This window comes from Hemitrygon akajei, chromosome 6 (genome assembly GCF_048418815.1).
Source record: "Hemitrygon akajei chromosome 6, sHemAka1.3, whole genome shotgun sequence".
Classification (NCBI taxonomy): domain Eukaryota; kingdom Metazoa; phylum Chordata; class Chondrichthyes; order Myliobatiformes; family Dasyatidae; genus Hemitrygon; species Hemitrygon akajei.
The window spans coordinates 66891961-66910621 of NC_133129.1; the positions used below are offsets into that span (position 1 = coordinate 66891961).

The following is an 18661-nucleotide window of genomic DNA, read 5'->3' on the forward strand; positions in this document are numbered from 1 at the left end:
CCCCATTCACAACTTCGGGTGTATTAGTTGTTAATAGAAACGACGCATTTCACTTTACGCTTCTAGGTACACCTGACAAATAAACTTGAAACTTGGATTTTGAATCTTAAAGTTTGTGAAAGCTTGCTGAGCACAACCTGTCTGCTACAATTCTTGTCTTATTACAGTGAAAATGTAGCTGTTTCATTGTAAAGTTGTGAAAAGCATGCTGCAAACGTGGGGTCAGAGAAGGATACAGCATGGGATAAAACCCTTTGACCCTCCAATCTGCACCAATCATCAACCACCCATTACCTATTCTCGGCAATTTTTGATTTGGGGCGGCCTGCAGATAATGATCACTGAGCTGAATTGAAATACGCCTCTTGATTTTGCATTTCGCTCATTTTTTTGTTGCCATTTGCGTGATTTGTTTTGTTTTGAGCGTGGTGGGGGGGGGGGGAGGTGCTGATGTTTTTCTTTAAACAGGTTCCGTGGCACTTCTTGGTTTGTGACTGTCTGTGGGGAAAACAAATTTCAGGGTTGTATACTGCTTATATGCTTTGATAATAAATATATTTTGAACTTTCAAGCTACAGTATAATAATCCCTTTCAAATTCTGCCTACACTCTTGGACAGATTCAACCACTCACCTAGACTCTAGAGGCAATTTTATACTGGCCAATTAACTCGCCGATCAGCATCTTTTCCTATCGGTGTATGAAAGTGCAAGAATAGTCAAACAGGTTTGATTCAGCAATCTACCACATATAAACACGTTATAATGTACTAAATTAAAGGGCACACACATTTTAATGATATGAGGTTATTTATTAACATTAGATTAATAAATGAGGAAGTATATTTTCTGATTGATCTTCACTTCGTCTCAGGTCCTGGGGAATGGTTGATAAGCTCCAGCTTCAACTGGGTAGGGTATAGGAATCACAGAGTAATATTGCACAAGAGGCCAGTCATGTAAGTGCTTGCCTCTTAATAGAACATTGCAATTAATCCTATTTGACTGCCGTAGACCTATATTCATCTGAAGTTTCTCCTTTTCAAGAATTTATCCAGTTGTCCTTTAAAAGTCACCAGTGTATCATCCTAATAGAGATGGGGTACTGGATTATAATAACTTGCTCAGTGAGAAAAGATTCATTTCTTCATCCCTGGTTCTTTTGTTAATCTATAGATGAGCAAGCAACCTTTCTTGTGTTCATAAACTATATGTGAGTACAGCACAGAAACAAGCCCTTCGGCCCATCTAGTCTGTGCCAATTCATTTAAACTGCCTACTCCCATCAACCTGCACCAGGACCATAGTCCTCCATATTGTTTCTGTGCATTACGGACCTGTATTCACAGATCCCTTTGCTCTACCGTGCTTCTTAGTGCCCTAGCATTCACTGTGTAAGATCTACCCTGGCTGGTCCTACCGAAGTGCAAAACCTCACACTTATCCACATTAAATTCCATCTGCCATTTTTCAGCCCATTTTTCCAGCAGATCCAGATCCCGCTGCAAGCCACGGTACTCTTAAGAGTTTGTGGGGTTGAAATATGCTGTCATGTAACTGTGGAGAGTAACTGCAGTATATTTTGTAAATGCTACTGCCACTGAGCACTACTGACACAGGGAGTGAATGTTTGGACAGAGCATGGAGTCCAAATTAAGTAGGTCACTTTATCCTGTATGGACATAGGCAAGTGAAGGCCCATCCATCATACTCCTGTCTTGTCCCTTGTAAACAGTGACATTGTGCAAATTCAGGAAGACAGGGACACATTCGGGAAGCGCAGCTCTGACCTGCGCTTCAGTCACAATTTTAGAAGCTAAAGAAATTATTAAAAACAAAAATGAAAATTCCTTGGATTGCAGTTTTTTCAAATAGAAGATAAATTCCTGCCGCTATTTTAGACATTGCTAAACCTCCATAGAATGAACAGCCTACAGTGCCACGTCCAAGGAATTCACCTTTGTATCATTTCCCAATTATTTAAATCGTCATATATGCGGTGGGGCAAATGTGGCCAACACTACTTTCAAATCAATTTTGCAGACTACTCCTGATATTAGTCATGCATAACCCAGCCTTGATCCATACTAAACAGGCTGAAAAATATTAAAGAAACCATTCAATACGTTTTCAAATTCTGCTTTCAGTCCAGTCTGTTAACAGGTCAGAGTACAAAGGTTAATCCTAATGCCTGAATACTTACTGCAGTTATTCAAAAAGATTGAGAGGAATAATTAATGCAGTTACACCCACACTACTCCCTCCCTAACCTCAGTCACTGACCAGTGGAACCACCCACACCCCTGCCAACTCCACCCTCTCAGTTACCTTTCATATTTACCAAAAGGGCCTCCCAAATTAACACTGGTGTGCACTCATTGATTAAAGCTGGTTCCTACGTTAGGTAGATCACAGCTGCACACTAGGTTAAAATGCACACACGCACAGGTTAAAATCCAACTGCCCCTTTCTGGGAAGACAAGCAGGTCTCCAACATTGCCAATCATAAGCTTATTTGACATTGTTTGGGTAATGGTTAATCTATTACAAGAAGCAAAGAGTGGGCAAAATTGTGACAGTAAAAAAAACTAAAACAGTCATAATGCTTTGCAATATAATTGGTTCCCTTGTGTTTAAAAAGGGAGTAATGGAAAGAGAGAGACAGAAAACTAAAGAGAAAAACTCTAAACAGGAAAGGAGCCAGGGTAAGGGGAGAGAGTGGGAGGATGTGAGGTGAGGGGAGGGTGAGAGGCGGAGAGGGTTTCAGATCGATAGGGAGCAGCAAAGCACAATTCTGATCAGCTACTATTTAAGGTCCTTATTGCAGTTTGCTTAGAATTTTTATCTATGTCACCGAAAATACTCAACACTGGCCAAACTAACGACAATCATTGAAAAAAACTCCCGAAGTGTAATAATCTGATTCATACCCAACCCATTCCCTCCTGCTCTGGAGAAATTGGCATGAATGTAGTCACTAGTGTAATGCAGGAAATTTGTACACAGCAAGTTCCCACAAGCACCATTGCAAACATTGATTAGAGATATATTTTGTCCAAGAGAAGAATATTTTCTTCTGCTCTTAATGAAAAAAAGAGAAGATTTCTGAAGGAAAAAGGCAGCTGCTTTTCTGACTTACCAAGGTGCTGCTATCCAGGTGCAGTGCAGAGCGTGTGGCGTGCTGTGGGAAATCTCTTTCAATGGGTAAGCCACACCCGACAGTTCAGGAGCTTGTTAAGGTGGAATGGGTAAAGGGCTGAAGAATATTCCACCTATCACCTTCCATCTCCTCACTTCATCCCCTCCTCCCCCTCCCACCTACCTTCCCTCTCACCTGGCTTCACCTATCACTCTCCAACTTGTATACCACCCCCCCCCCCCACTTTTCCAGTCCTGATGAAGGGTCTCACCCCAAAACCTCAACTCTTTATTCTGTAAATTACCCCTAATGTGTAGGTAGGAATCTGGGGGTAATTAATGGGAATGTGGGAAGAACTAAAAAAAAAGGGTTTAGAGGAAACATAGATTCAGTAGGCCAAGAACCCCATTTCCACACTGCATGACTCTAAAAGGTCTACGTGTTTAAATCCCTGAAGTGGAATTTGAACCCACAAATGCAGGCAACAGAAACGCTGCCCACTCAGTCATTATATATTGTACGTCTTACATGTCATGAAAAATCATTCTCTATCATTAAACTCTAGGCACGCTTTCCATGGGTGGCAAACCTTTTTGAGAGCGTCTGTCCAAATTAGTGATAATATTCTAAAACATTATTTTGTGCATAGTGATAATTTTGAGCAGAGATTATTATTGATTTATGAATTAGTAATAATAATTATGGACAATTTGAGGGAAAAGTATGAGCCCTGGTACTTATTTACAAGCATTCATTGTTTTACAATCAATAAAAGTATACAAGACTGATTGAAATCAAGCATTTTAGAAAGCTGTTCAAAATTATTAATATTAATCTTTAAAAAAAAACGTTTGAAAAATAAATATTCATGGAGGCACTAAACTAAATACAGCATTTACCTTTATTTCATTGAATATCCAGTGTTCACTCACAACGACAGAAGAAAAGATACAAGCAGAGTGATGCCAACATCAACTGGCCCAACCATCCACTGTCCTTATACTGATGTGTACACCAGCCCTGAGGATTGCAAAGGTATCACCCAATGTCATGTGTACTTTTGCAGACTGAAAACATCTCACTGCTCTCAGGTTGCAATAAAATCTCTTGCTGCTCCATTTGGCAGTAAGGATAATCATTACACATCTTTTTATTATGATGAGGGTTTAAAGATTTGATGAAATGCACTGCGCACCATATCCCACTACGTTTTTTTCGTCAGCCATCCTGGGCACGTAGGTTTGCCACCCCTGCCCTATAGCAATAGTTAGCACGTGACATCACTCAGAACCTTCTCTGAAATCAAACAATCAGTGAAAACTCTGGAGAAAAAGCTCACCCCTTCCAAAATGAAGCCTCATGGCATATTAGAAATAGGAGAAATTTCTAAAGTTCCACCAGGCCAGATTCGATCAATGGAAACATTAACTTGTCACCTTCATAAATTGATGTTGATCATTTTGAAAACGTGTCACCAGGGTGAAGGAAGGCTTCTATGCCAATGGTACGAACCAGGAACAAACACCTTGTAAGGGTGAACTTCCTACCTCAGAATCTACCTTGTTATGGCTTGTGCAGCTTTATTGTCCACCTGCAGTGCACTTTCTTTGTATATGTAGCACCACTCTGCATTCTTTTATTGATTTCTGCTTGTACTCCCTCAAAATACTTACATTTTGAGAGGATCTGTATGGATGGCTTACAAACGCTTTTCCACTGTATCATGGAAAGTGTGGCAACTATAAACCAATACCAGTACCAGCGACTGGAGTTTCTGGTATAATTTCACAGCCCGTTATTTCCAAGCTGAAGCCTGATGTGACCAACACAGTTTTAGTTCAGAGTTGAGTCTGTGTGCATTAGGATTTCAACAGTGGGGACTTTGTTACTTGGTTGTATCATGGGAGGGGCCCAGCTCACCAAACCATCTAAAGTTCCATTTTTAAATAGAAGTAAGTATTGTAGAGAAAGCATTTTTCCCTCTATCAAACACATACAACGTATTCAGCATCAGAGCAGTCCATCTCTCCTTTGTTCTATCAGCACAGTATTCTTTTATCCAAAATAGTACCTAACTCCCTTAAGACTTCCGCTTGAATCTGCTTCAGCCAATTTTATTATTTCAGATCATGAATTCCCTGAGTAAAAAAAAGCTCCCAATTTCCTTCCTATTTATTTGTCAATTACCATTAACTTGTATCACTCATCCCCCTCCCAGCAAAAATACTGTGTGTTGCTGTTGGCTTAGTACAAGGCACTGATGCAATAACAAAGGTCTGATCTAGGTTTTATAGCCTGCAATAGAAACCAAGGCTTTAGATGTTATCAACCCTCAAAGTAGGAGCATTTCTATAAATTCATCTGAATCCAGGTGTGCTATCGTTCTATAAATCCCAATCAAAATATTTGGAGAGATTAGATGCTCTACTTTTCACCAGTACTCCAGTCTAATGTGTCTCTTATGTTTGCCTTCACACCTCCTGCTGAGATGTTGCGTATTGCCAACGACACAACAGCACCGGTCGTCCATTCAGCATCTTTGCATCCCAGGGCAATTCGCAGCTGTGTGATCGACCTTAAATTACTCCGCACCAACTCACTGGCCACCTGGTTAGGTATCTTCTATACCTAATAAAGTGGTCACTCAGTGTCCGTGGTTTCTGCTGGCCGTCTTCTTCAAGGCTCAACACGTTGTATGCTGTGATCTTCTGCACACCACTGTTGTAATGTGTGGTTATGTGAGTTGCTGTCACCTTCCTGTCAGCTTGAACCAGTTGGGTCATCCTCCTCCTCCTCTCTCATTAATAAGATGTTTTCGCCCACAGAACTGCTGCTCTCTGGATTTTTCTTTTGTTTTTCATGCCATTCTCTGTAAGCAAAGTCACTTAGATCAAATTTCTTCCCTTTTCTGATGCTAGGTCTAAACAACAACTCAATCTCTTGACCATAGCTGCATGCTTTTACGTACTGAGTTGCTGCCACGTGTTTCGCTGATTAGATACTTGCATTAATGTACAGGTCTACCTAATAAAATAGCTACAGAGTATACGTCAGGACAGATTACCAAAATTTAATCTCACAGAATTGGTTTTGCTCCACAAGTTTTAAGGAGAGCCTTTAAGAAAGAAAGAAAGAAAGAAAGAAAAATTGGGAAGTTTAGGGATGAAATTCTAGAGCTTGGGACAATAAAATCAACAATGACCAATATGCTTTTATCAGCGTGCCCTGTAGCCTGAATAACATGGAGGGTTCTGAGTTAGGAAAATTAAACATTTTAATTTCAAGGTATTCCCAAACTGAAATCCAGGGTACGCCAAAAAGCCAATGAGGCGATAGGAGAAAGAGGACTTGGGACCTGGACAGCGGAGTCTTTGGTGTGAGCAAACTTACAAGGGCTGGTAAACTTAATGGCTGGCATGATCTTGGAATGATCAAGTTTAAATGTATCGAGGAGGGAATCATTAACAAAGAAGGCCTTGTTATAAAGTACTTTGTGGAGAAAAGCCAATTCTGTGAGATTAAATTGTTTTACATGGAAGGGTGGATAAAAGATAAAACTCGTACATTTCATCCTGGAGGTAACAGATCAATAATGTAATTTATCAATGGAAAAGAAACAATCTATTGGGAGTGAAGGTGATGAATTCAAATTATTCAAAATATTAATGCTGTATTGAAAGTATCCTGATAGCCTGTGAAAACAAGTGGCTAATTGGATGTTGTGATGCAGTGAATTACATAGACCTGGATTGAAGAGGACAACCACAAGAAGTCCAAGTCTGGAAGAAACAGCAGCTTGATCATTATCTACATTGATATAATATTGGCGTGTGTAAGGTTTTGATGGAGACACAAGAGATTGCAGATGCTGGAATTTGCAGCAACTCCCAATCTGCTGGAGCAACTCAGTATTCAAGTAGCATCCATGAAGGGGGAAGGAATTGTCCACATTTTGGATCGAAATCTTGCATCAGGATACAGTGCAGACATTTCGTGACGAGATCCAACGTCTTCATCATTCCTGATGAAGGGCCTTGGCTCAAAACTTCGACTGCTTATCGCTGCCTGATCTGCTGAGTTCCTCCAGCATTTTGTGTATGTTATCCTGGACTTCCAGCATTTCCAGAATTTCTTGTGTTTACAGTGCAATACGTGTAGATTAAATCTCAAACAGAACATTCAACTTCTGATGTATGCAGCCCCATTGAAAACCTTCCTCCCTTTTGAAAAGAACTCTTGGTATTGTTTATAATTAATGTCACTGAGACACGACAGAGAAACTTTCATTTGCATACCATTCAGGTAGAGCATGCCATTCCCAAGCATGTTGAGGAGGTGAAAACAACGCAAAATATAATGTTACAGTTACAGAGAAAATAAGGTGCAGCTAAACATATGAAGTACAATGCTCATCACAAGGTACTGTCGATTCTTTCTGTGCCTTGTGACATATCGGGCAGAAACCTTGCTGTGTCTTTGTACAAGGCTGAGTTGCTAGCTCAATGCTCAACCCAACACGGATGGAAAGCCCTCAAGGAGCTGGCTGGATTCGAACCCAGGACCACGCACCTCGAAGTCTGGTGCTGATGCCACTACACCACCAGCTGGCATACTGTAAATTTCAAGATCAAGAGTCCATATTTAGCATATGAGAGGTCCGTTCAAGTGTCTGATATCAGTGGGACAGAAGCTGTCCTTTACCCTGGCCAAGCATGCTTTCTGCCTGACAGGAGAGGAGGGAAAGAGGGAATGACTGAATGATGGGTCCTTGATTGTACTGACTGCTTTCCTGAGGCAGCGAGAAGAGTAGACAGAGTTAATAGAGGGGCAGTTGGTTTCTCTGATGGACTGGGGAGACAATTACTGGTCAATAATGATGGTGGCTTCACCCCACACATGGATATAGCAATCAATTGGCTTCAATCAGTGCTGCTTGCTGTCTAGATTGAAGAAATTCCATCTAGCTTTAGATTCCAATGTAATTCATTTAACACTTTCCATGCTGGAGAAGGCCACTCACGGGATGAATTTCATCATCACCTGTAAGATGAGCATTTAGACAAGTGCAATCACTCAGCCTCCAGTGATTTGTCTTAGAAACAGGCCCGAGAGATCGTAACGCTTTGCAAGGTAATCCAGAATCAGATTTATTTATCACATGTACATCGAAACATACAGAGAAATGTATCATTTATGTTAACAACCAACACAGTCCAAGGCTGTGCTGGGGGCAGCCCTCAAGTGTTGTCACACAATCATAATAGATGCCATAGAAATACTCTTGCATGAAAATATATGTAATCTGAAATACTTCAGTAAAATCTGAGGTAGTAGATGGAGCCATGCATCAGCTCATATTTCACTCTTATCCATATTCTTCTATTCTCTTGCTTCACATACAGACAACCTCACCAGAAACACAAATCCAAGATTATTATTAACAAATGCAGGAATACAAGCAAAACCCATTTTTGTGCAAATAGTGGTGAGGATGTGGAACCAATGATGTGGTTCGGTTGCTGGTTTGTACATCTCTTGTTTCTTTCCATTGTCCTATACCCACCCTGGTTTTGTCATTTTATCTCACTGCCTTCCATATGACCTTCCTTTCCTCCTGCCTTTCCGTTCTTGCTGCAAACCCTCCTCACACTCAAAACAAAACCACAGGAAAACAAATCAAACTGCAATCTGAAAGAGAAACAGAAATGGTTGAAAAACTCAGCCAATCGTGCAGCCTCTGTGGAAGGAGAAACCAGTCAATTGTGAAAAGAGGAAGCTAGTTGGTCTTAATGAGGGTGGGGAGTGGGAGGAATAAACATTACATAGACAAAGGAGCACCCATTCATTCAATGGTAACATCATTTCACACTATTACAGACATTCCCTTTGTTCCCACAGTTGTCCTCCCCCACCTTCTCTACCACCTACACCTACTTGCTCCATTAATTCTGATGCAGGGCCTTCAACGTAGAATGTTAAACGGATTCTACTTTGTGTGAGGAGGGTGTGATGCAAGAACAGAAAGAAGGAAAGGAAGGCAGGTGAGATTAAAATGACGAAACTGGGCAAGTAGTTACTTGACTGACTGAAATCTTCCAGCATTTCTGTTATTGCTTCAAGAAAATAAGAGGAAAAGTTGGCTACCTAGTTCCTCAAAGCCTGTCCCACCATTCAATAGAATCATGGCTGATTTGGCCAAGGCCTCAGTTTCTCTTCTGTGCCAGCTACCCATGAATAGTAATTCCCTGATCCTTCCCTCCTCTTTCAATACCTTCAGTGATCTATGTTGTGTATTGAATATTTCTGTAATATTTGAGTAAGTATTGTAAACATATAGTTTCATTAAACATTCTTTGTTGTTTACAAAATTCATTAGGGGTTGTATGTAAAAGTACGTGAATGGTATACGTCATCATGCCACCATGTCAGGTGTCAGTGTCTTGCTAAAGTAAAAGTGAAACTATCGTACATGTACTCTGTACTCCCTTGCTTTTCTTTCAGTTAGTTTTATGTTTTGCAGTTACACTGTGGTGACAAATAAGTTTTAAAGAACCTGAGACAACAGTGGCCCTGTTGAAGTGCACCGAGATGCTTGAGTTACAAAAAGGGACAGCAAGAAATGGTCAAGTTAAAAAAAAAGTGTGGCACATGCTCCTTCAGGAAGGGGCCATTCCCGAGTCACCCCTTATGCTCACGCTGGGATCTCCTCAAACCCAGTCTCAGAAGGAGAATCCAGGAAAATAGCTGAGGCAAACTGAGGACTCCTCAAAAAAGGAGGTCCGAAGGTTGGTCAAGCAGTGATGGCGAGGGACTACAGAGATGATCAAATTGGGTACTTGGGAAGATTAAGGACAGGACTGGACCACTATCCTACACAGTGGAGATTGTATCTGCTGTTATCTGGGGATGACACATCAACCAGTTGAGGAGAATAAAGTCAATTGTTAGAGAAGAAATGTGCCCAGAGCTGTCAGAACAACTTCCTGCAATGTCAGTGTCAACTCCTACAATCACCACAGAGGAAGCCCCATAACCTGAGATTGTTTCACAGCCACAAGTCTCACCTGACAAGCAGAGTGATACCCCCACTGGTCAGGAAAGACGTTATTCCACGGGTAAGAAATTTTTCACAGTGATTAAATCTTTAGGCCTGAAGGCCTGTATGGGGACAATTCAGTTGGAGTTTATGATAAGCAGAGAGGAGTGTTGTGTATTTAATCTAGTCACTATAATAGTCTGAAGTAGAGAACTGCAGACATTCATCTCTCTCTGTGAGAAGAGATACCTGGTCACCTCCATCTTAAATGATTGCCCCCTTATAATAATGTCCTTTTGTAGGAGAATCCTCCACCAGTGGAAACATCACAATGTCTACCAGGCATTTCCCAGCTTTGAGGAAAGATCATCCACTTGAAAAGTTCAATCTGTTCCCCTCTTCACAAAGGCAGACTGAGGAAGAAAACAGGAGTCTATGAACCAGTCCTCATGAGGGCATCAGAAGAGGGAGGGTCAGTAACTTTAAATTCCTTGGTGTTATCCTATCAGAGGTTCCTTTCTGGGACCAACACGCAAGTGCCATTTCATAGAAGGCAACACCTCTACTTTCTTAGAAGTTTGTGCAGATTTGGCAAGTCATGTAAAACTCTGACAAACTTCTATCGAAGCACAGTGGAGAGTATCCTCGCTAGTTACATCACAGCCTGGTATGGAAACACCAAGCCCACAAATGGGAAAGCCTACAGAAAGTGCCCAGCCCATCACAGGAAAAGTCCTCCCCACCATTCAGCACATCTACAATGAGCACTGCCACGAGAAAGCAGCATCCACCATCCAGGTCATGCTACCTTCTTGCTGCTGCCATCGGGAAGGAGGTACAAGAGCCTTAGGTCCCACACCACCAGGTTCAGGAACAGTCACTACCCTTCAGCCACGAGGCTCGAGAACTAGCATTAATTCACTCACCTCAACACTGAACACAACCTATGAACTCATTTTCAAGGACTCTACATCTCATGGTCTCAGTATTATTTATTTACTTATTTAATTTTTTTTGCCTTTGCAGTTTGTCTTATTTTGTACATTGGTTGTTCATCAGTCTTTGTGTGTAGTTTTTGACTGATTGTATTGCATTCCTTTGTTCCGCTGTGAATGCCTGCAAGCAAATGAATCTCATGGTAATACAGGGTGACCTAAACATACTTAGATAATAAATTTACTTTGAACTTTGAGCTTTGGCAAAGCATCTCCAGGCACTTGGTCCTGTACCACAAAGAGCAGTCAAAGCAAAGAGGAGATATTTGAAGGCACAATGAAAGATCACAGGGCATTCAGATGAACCAAGATGGAAAAGTAGTAAGGGACAGTCCACATGGACCATAACAGCCAGAAAAGACCAGAGAGACAAATATACAAAGAGAAAATAAACATAATGCTCAGTCACAAGAGGTACTGTAGATGCTGAAAATCTAGAGCAATATACACAATGTGCTGGAGGAGCTCAACAGGTCAGACAGCATCTACAGATGGGAATAAGCAATTTGATTAAATATAATGCTAAACCTACATAATGTTCAAGATATTAAGTGTCAAAGTATGAGACTTTTCTAATTAGAATTCAAAAGGGTCATGAATATTTTTACAGAATAGTAAGAATTACAATATCAGGGTGAACCATCTGTAACTGTCTTTTCCTCAGAGTGTACGACTGGTTGGCATTTGATTCTTATCATCGCAGGTACTGTAGGTTTGCCTACCTGTCTACTGGTGTCCCAGACAGACTAAAGGGTACTTTAAACAGAATGCATGTCAGAAGGCACAAGTCATTGAACTTCGCAAAACACACCAAATTCAGATGAAACTCTTTACATTAGGTTTCTAGTATCGTAGGTTTTTTAAAAAAGTATTCATTTACTGTAACATTCTGACTGATTACATCTTCCAGTCATTCACATGCTCGTGGATATGAGCAATGTCCTGTCCAGACTCACCAAACTGGGACCAAACAGGTTGGAGAAGCAACACCTCATATGTTGGCTGACAAGCTTCCAACCTGATGGCATGAACTTTGATTTCCCTAACTCCTGATAATTTGTCTCCCTCCCCTTTCCTTTTACATTCCCCATTCTGGTTACCCTCTCATCCCATCTCTTCTCACCTGCCCATCACTTCCCTCTCATTCCCCTCCTGCTTCCTTTTCTTCCATTGTCCACTGTCCTCTCCTATTAATTCCATCTTCTTCAGTTCTTTACCTCTTCCATCTATCCCTTCCCAGTTTCTTACTTCATCCTCCCCCCTGCCCAACACACCCAATTTTCCACTCACCCCATTTCATCTATTATCTGCCAACTTGTACTCCTTCACATTCCCCACCTTCTTACTCTGGCTTCTGCCCACTTCCTTTCCAGTCTTGATGAAGGGTCTCTCCTGAAACATTAACTGTTTATTCCCTTCCATAGATGCTGCCTGACTTGCTGAGTTCCTCCAGCATTTCGAGTGTGTTCCCTGCGTATATTACTTGTCATACAGGCGTACAGTTGGAACTCAAGGTTTTATGGGGGGAGAAAATTGTATCCAGTTTGAGAAAGGCCACAAATCCTGGGATCTAATTCCATGATCTGGAATACTGCTCTAGTAATTCCCAGTTTACTTCACACTAGAGATAATAGTCCTGACGAAGGGTCTCGGCCCGAAACGTTGACTTCTGATTTCAACGGATGCTGCCCGACCTGCTGAGTTCATTCAGCTTGTTTGTACATGTTGATTTGACAACAGCATCTGCAGTGTACTTTGTGTTTAGAGATAATAGGAAATCTGTAGGGTTGTCCCTGCCATTACAGCCACAACCAGGGGACATGGAATAATTTAAACAACCTCACTCTCTCCCCTTCGCACTCCGGCAGCTCACATGAAGTGTGGTGTGGTAAAAGGCAACATTTTCTTTGCCAAAAGCAGCCAAGAGATCAGTTCAAACACCTTGGCCAGAGTTTACTGGACTGTCATCTCCAGGTGAGTCCTCCTGGACTTGTTTCTGTGTCTTTCGATTAAAAGAAATCCCACAGAGTTGCTGGGATTGTGAGTGGCTGAAAATGCAGTGATGGTCACAAAATCTGGATCCCAGCAAACAGTAGGAACTGGAGTCCATCTCCTCAGCCAACCAGATATCAGGGTCAAGAAAGTAAGGAGGAAATAAAATGAATTAAAGATGAATGAGATACAAAAAGAAATAAAGAGGTAAAGAAATATGATATAAAAGCAGAGAAAGAAACAGGATTTTTTTTCTAAAAACCTGCACACTTATAAAAGCACATCAAACTTTTTGAAGGAATCAATATGCTTTTATTTAACAATCTTCAGACAAGAGTGGCCACTAACAAATTCTCCTCTTCTCACATAGTCCCTTGCGATTGAGGATGACTTCTTTCCACTCCATTTCTGAGGTGTGGCAGATGCTTGTGTCATTTTGTTTTTGTGGATAGATGTGGCATGGCAGTGACCACATGGTCATGACAGAGTCAGGTCCCTGGATTCCAAATCCTTCTCCAGCAGCTTAGCACACACATGGATACAGAGGCACACAGACACAGATGCAATGCTTCCCATGGCTTTTCCCTCAGCGAACCCTTGCCCTCATCTCCCCTACATTGAGTATTATAATAAAAGCATGCATAGCTTTACAGCTACTATACATAATGCACGGTGAGTTTAATGGATTATTAATTCACAAGTATGGGAACATTGGAAGGAGGATAAGATGTTCACTGCAAAGATGACAACTCTTGTTGTTCCTTTTCATGTCTTCAATACCATTTCTGTAGCATTTGACTGTATTTTGCAAAGCCAAGCTGCTAGCTCAACACTCAACCCAACACGATGGAAAGCGTGCAAGGAGCTTTCGATCTCGGGACTATTGACCTCAAAGTCAGGTGCTGATGACACTACACCACCAGCTGGTACAAAACCTGACAACAGAGTGGAAGAAATTGGGATTTGTAGCAAATTACACCTCACACTGGGTTTCTGTAACTCAGCCTGCACATTGTGTTAGGTTACAACAGTGACCAGCCATGCATCAGGACTGCTAGGTTCTGCTGAGGCTCCCACAGCACTTCCGCACAACAGCAACAAGCTAATACACATCTTAAAATGAACAACTCCAGCTCTGTAGCAAAGCTATTGTAATGCCTTTCCATCAAATCAACATACCACACGATCCAGTGTGAATCAGATCATAACTCACATCAGAAACATTTTCATTTCATGCCTGCTACTGCAAGTCAGAATTACTTGGCAGTCAATGCACCTTGAATACAATTTATGTAAACTGTACACTCCTACGTCAGTCCAACTCTAAACAGCAGCACTCTATTCACACCACCAGCATGCTAGTCTTTGTCAATAGTAAGTCAGCCTTTAGAGCTGTAGAGGAGTATGTCACTCTATGCCTCAGAGTCTGAAAACTGAGTTCAGGACCCTACTGCATTTCAAAATCCAGGTGCAGTAACTAGGAAGCAGTACACCAGGTGATTGCCAACAGGGTCACTATTACAAATCAATCCCAACAATCTAGTCGATATTGATTCCTCATTAAACATAATATCTGAACCTACCTGGTCATTATCACATGGGAGATTGCTATGGACAAACTGGCTGAATTTCCTGCACTACAACAGCATTTCAGTGCAAAGGGCACTGGGAAGGCACTAAAGAAACGAAAGTCCTTTATTCTCAAGATGCAAGAGACTGCAGACATTGGAGCAACAAACAAAATGCTGGAGGAACTAAGCGGGGAGGGTAGCGTCTGTGGAGGGAAATGGATGAATGACATTTCAAGCCGAGGCACTACATAGAATATAACAGCAGAGTACAGGCCCTTTGGCCCACTATGTGCCAACCTTTCAACATACTCCAAGATCAACCTAACCCTTCCCTCCTACATAGCCCTCCATTTTTCTATCATCTACAGTATGTGCCCATCCTTATTGAGATACAGCGCAGAACAGGTCCTTCTAGCCCTTGAGCCACACCACCCAGCCCCCAATTTAAACTTCGCATAATCACGGGACGATTTACAAAGACCAATTAACCTACTAACTGCTACGTCTTTGGACTGTGGGAAGAAACCAGAGCACCCAGAGGAAACCCATGCGGTCCTTACAGATACTATCTAAGAGTCTCTTAAATGTCCTTAATGTATCTGCCTCTACCACCATCCCTGCCAGTGTGTTCAACTCACCCACCACTAAGTGTTAAAACAAAATTACCCCTGACATTCCCTCTATGCTTCCGTCCAATCACTTTAAAATTATGCCCCCTCGCGTTAGCCATTTCCATCCTGGGAAAAATGTCCCTGGATTGAGAAACAGAGGGGAGGTAGACAGTATAAACGGGCAGAGGAAAGAGGTGAAGCAAGATCTGGCAAGCAATAGGTGGATCCAAGTGAAGGAGGTTGATTGGCAGATGGAAGAGGAAAGAGTGGAAAAAGCAACAGAGGCCAGAAGGTGATCGGTGGACGTGTGATAGGAAAGGAAATTGGAGCAGGAGAGGAAAGAAGAGGAAGGAAAAGAGGATGATAGGGCCTGGGATAGGTTATGAAGAAATGAGTGGAGAACGACAGATTAAAATAATTCAGGGGGAGCAATTCCCCTAAAACAGGAGAATTCAGTGTTTGTAAACTACCAAGATGGAACATGAGGAACTGTTCCTCTGTTCCTCCTTATTCTGAGTCATATAGGTGACATCAGGGCCAATGACAAAGAGTTTGTTTTAAAACTGTAGGTTTTAAGCAGCATCTTAAAGGAGAAGAGATGGGAAGAGAGGCAGATTAATTTATGCAGCGAATTCCAAATCACAGAGCCCAGGGACCAGAAGGCACGGCTGTCAGTGAAGATGTGACTGAATGGAGAGCATGTGGAAGAGCAGTGGGGAAGAAAGATGCAGTTTGCATTGGAGACATCACAGGACCATAGGCCGATGTAGCTGTAGGGTCTCAGGGAACAGATGTGAATTAATACTGGCAGCTCCTAATGTGCTAACTATCATGGAGTGCAAAAGGTAAGAGATCAGGAAGTCTCCAATTTGATGACTTCAACAACAATCTCTCAAACTTCTGGTAGCCTCTCCCCTCTGTTTTTCGCTCCACACCCTTTTTGTTCTCCTTCTCTCCACTCTGGTGGTCGTACCTCTCCCCACATGACCTGTCCATCACCTCCCTCTGCTTCCCCTCCTTCCATTACTCATGGTCCTCTGTCCTCCCCTATTAGATTCCTTCTTCTTCAGCTCCTTTCCTCTTCCACCTATCATCTCCCTCCTCCCCCACCTACCCAACTTGCCCCTCACCTCGTCTCACCTATCACCTGCCAGCTTGTACTCCTCTCCCTTCCTTCTCTGCTTTCTGCCCCCTTCCTTTCCTGTCCTGATGAAGGGTCTCAGCCCAAAAAGTCAACTGTTTATTCCCTTCCATAGATGCTGCCTGTGGAAATATGAACAGAGAATGCCAAGATCCTCCAGCATTTCCTGTATGCTACCCAAGATTTCCACCATCAGCAGAATCTCTCGAGTCAGACATAGCCAGGCCTAGAGATGAGAGAGCCACAAATGGGATACATACAGCCACTACAGAAGTCTGAGAACAGATTCCATGAAGGCCTTACACTCTTCACATATAGGCAGCAAATCACGGTAGAAACCAGAGAGCTTGCATGATGTGCATAAAACAACTAGCAGGCATGAGAGAAAGAACACTATTCCTGTCTGTGGCGATCAGGCCACATCAATAAGACCGGAAAATCCCAACACTGCCTCCTACCAAACTCCTGGCACTCTCACGTAAAGCAGGGGTCACTGCATTTGACCAGATGCTCAGGGATCAACCCATATGCTCTGGGACTGCACTTAGCCGCATCGCAGATACTTATTTCTAAACAGTCGCCATTAACCATTCCCTGGGAACACCCCTGCACATCATTTAGATAAACAGTCTGATCACAAAGGACAATGCATTGTCGACTTAGGTTCAATGGGCCAGACTGCAGCACTCACAAGAGAATAGGAGCACTTGAAGGTCACAGCCTCCTCAAGTCTGCCTGTTACTCAACGTGATTGAGACTGATCTATGCTGGCTTCAGATTTTCTACCGAGCCTCCTACATATACCCTTCAATTGCCCGAATATCTAAAAAATTATCTGAACTGTGCAAGCTTCTGTGGGAAAAAAATTCCTGAGAAGAAATATTCCCAAATCTCATTTTTAAATGTTCGTTCTCTTATCTTATTTCCCGATCTTTTAAAAATTTATCTCTTTTCTCTTTAAATGCCCCCAGAAACTTGCTTCCACAGCCCTCATTCTAGATATTCACCACCCACTGTGAGAGAAAAAGCTAGTCCAAAATGCTGGAGATGTCCCACCCAGTGGGTAAAGACCCGTGGCATTGCTGCACTGTGGTTTAGTTACAGGCCTCAGATGCAAATGTCAGAGTTAATTCTCGGATACAAGAGTTTGATTTGCACTACAGCACCTACAGAATTTAAATAATTTTTTTTCAAAGCATCTAGGGCAAACAGCTAGAACCAGCGAGGATTAATGAAGTGTCTGCACTGTCATCACAGCCAACAGAGTAAAATTAAACCTGACCTCAATATGATCTGACTAAATCCAACCCATGTCCAAGTTCGGCCAATCTAAACTCAACATGAGACTAAGCTGACCATGGCCAATTCAATTTGATCTGTGCCGACTGTGGCCAGTCTAAACCAAACCTAGCTAAATACAGCCAGTCCAAACCCAATCAGCACTAACCATGGCCAGTCCAAACCCAATCAGCACTAACCACGGCCTGTCCAAACCCAATCAGAACTAACCATAGCCTGTCCAACCCCAATCAGAACTAATCATGGCCTGTCCAAACCAGACCCAATTCCAAAATAACCAAGGCCAATCCAACTCCATGCTGAGCTGACCTTAGCTAATTCAAACCTGTCCCAGGCCCAAGGCCTTGGAATTCCTTTTTGATACTCCATCCAACCCTGATACAAATGATTATGTTCCTTTGGGTCACGGCTGAGTAAAAGGTCTCAGGACGGAAGGGCTATACTTTGGTTTGGATCTCCACCAGTTTGGCAGCTCTGCCTTCAGGCAGAAATTCCACAGAACTGTTCTGGCAATGTGTTCACCTGAAGTGCAACCACTTCCTCAGATTGCCTCACCACTGTGTGCAACCTGGTGCTTCCACAGAACGATATGGCACAAGCTGTTCAGTGAATTAGGTCTGTGCTAGGGCTTTGAAAAATGCTCTCCATAATTCTACCACCTCAAGGTCCTGCAACTCTTCCAAACATTCATCCAATTTTCTTCTAGAAATATATATTGAATCTTCCTCTATTGTTCCACTAGTCAGTGCACCAGGATCTCATATCGCATCTCTTGTTCTTTTGCAATGATACTTTAATTCCTCTCCTCTGCTGACTGCCTTCTTTGTCAGTGGAAATTACCTTTTTACCCATATGTTTTATCAACACCTTTCATAATT

General features: G+C 42.2%; 1 protein-coding gene across 3 annotated transcripts in view; it reads right to left on the minus strand.

Moving 5' to 3' along the window:
* Positions 1-18661, minus strand: part of LOC140729120 (coronin-2A-like) — a 163517-nt gene that overhangs the window by 110236 nt on the left and 34620 nt on the right. The window contains exon 1 of one of the 3 annotated variants that reach the window (XM_073048549.1): positions 3139-3192. The exons of the other annotated variants lie outside the window; for them this stretch is intronic. The gene's annotated coding sequence lies outside the window, so the exon portion shown is untranslated. Of the gene's footprint in view, positions 1-3138; positions 3193-18661 lie in introns of those variants that run through there. 3 annotated transcript variants of the gene reach the window in all.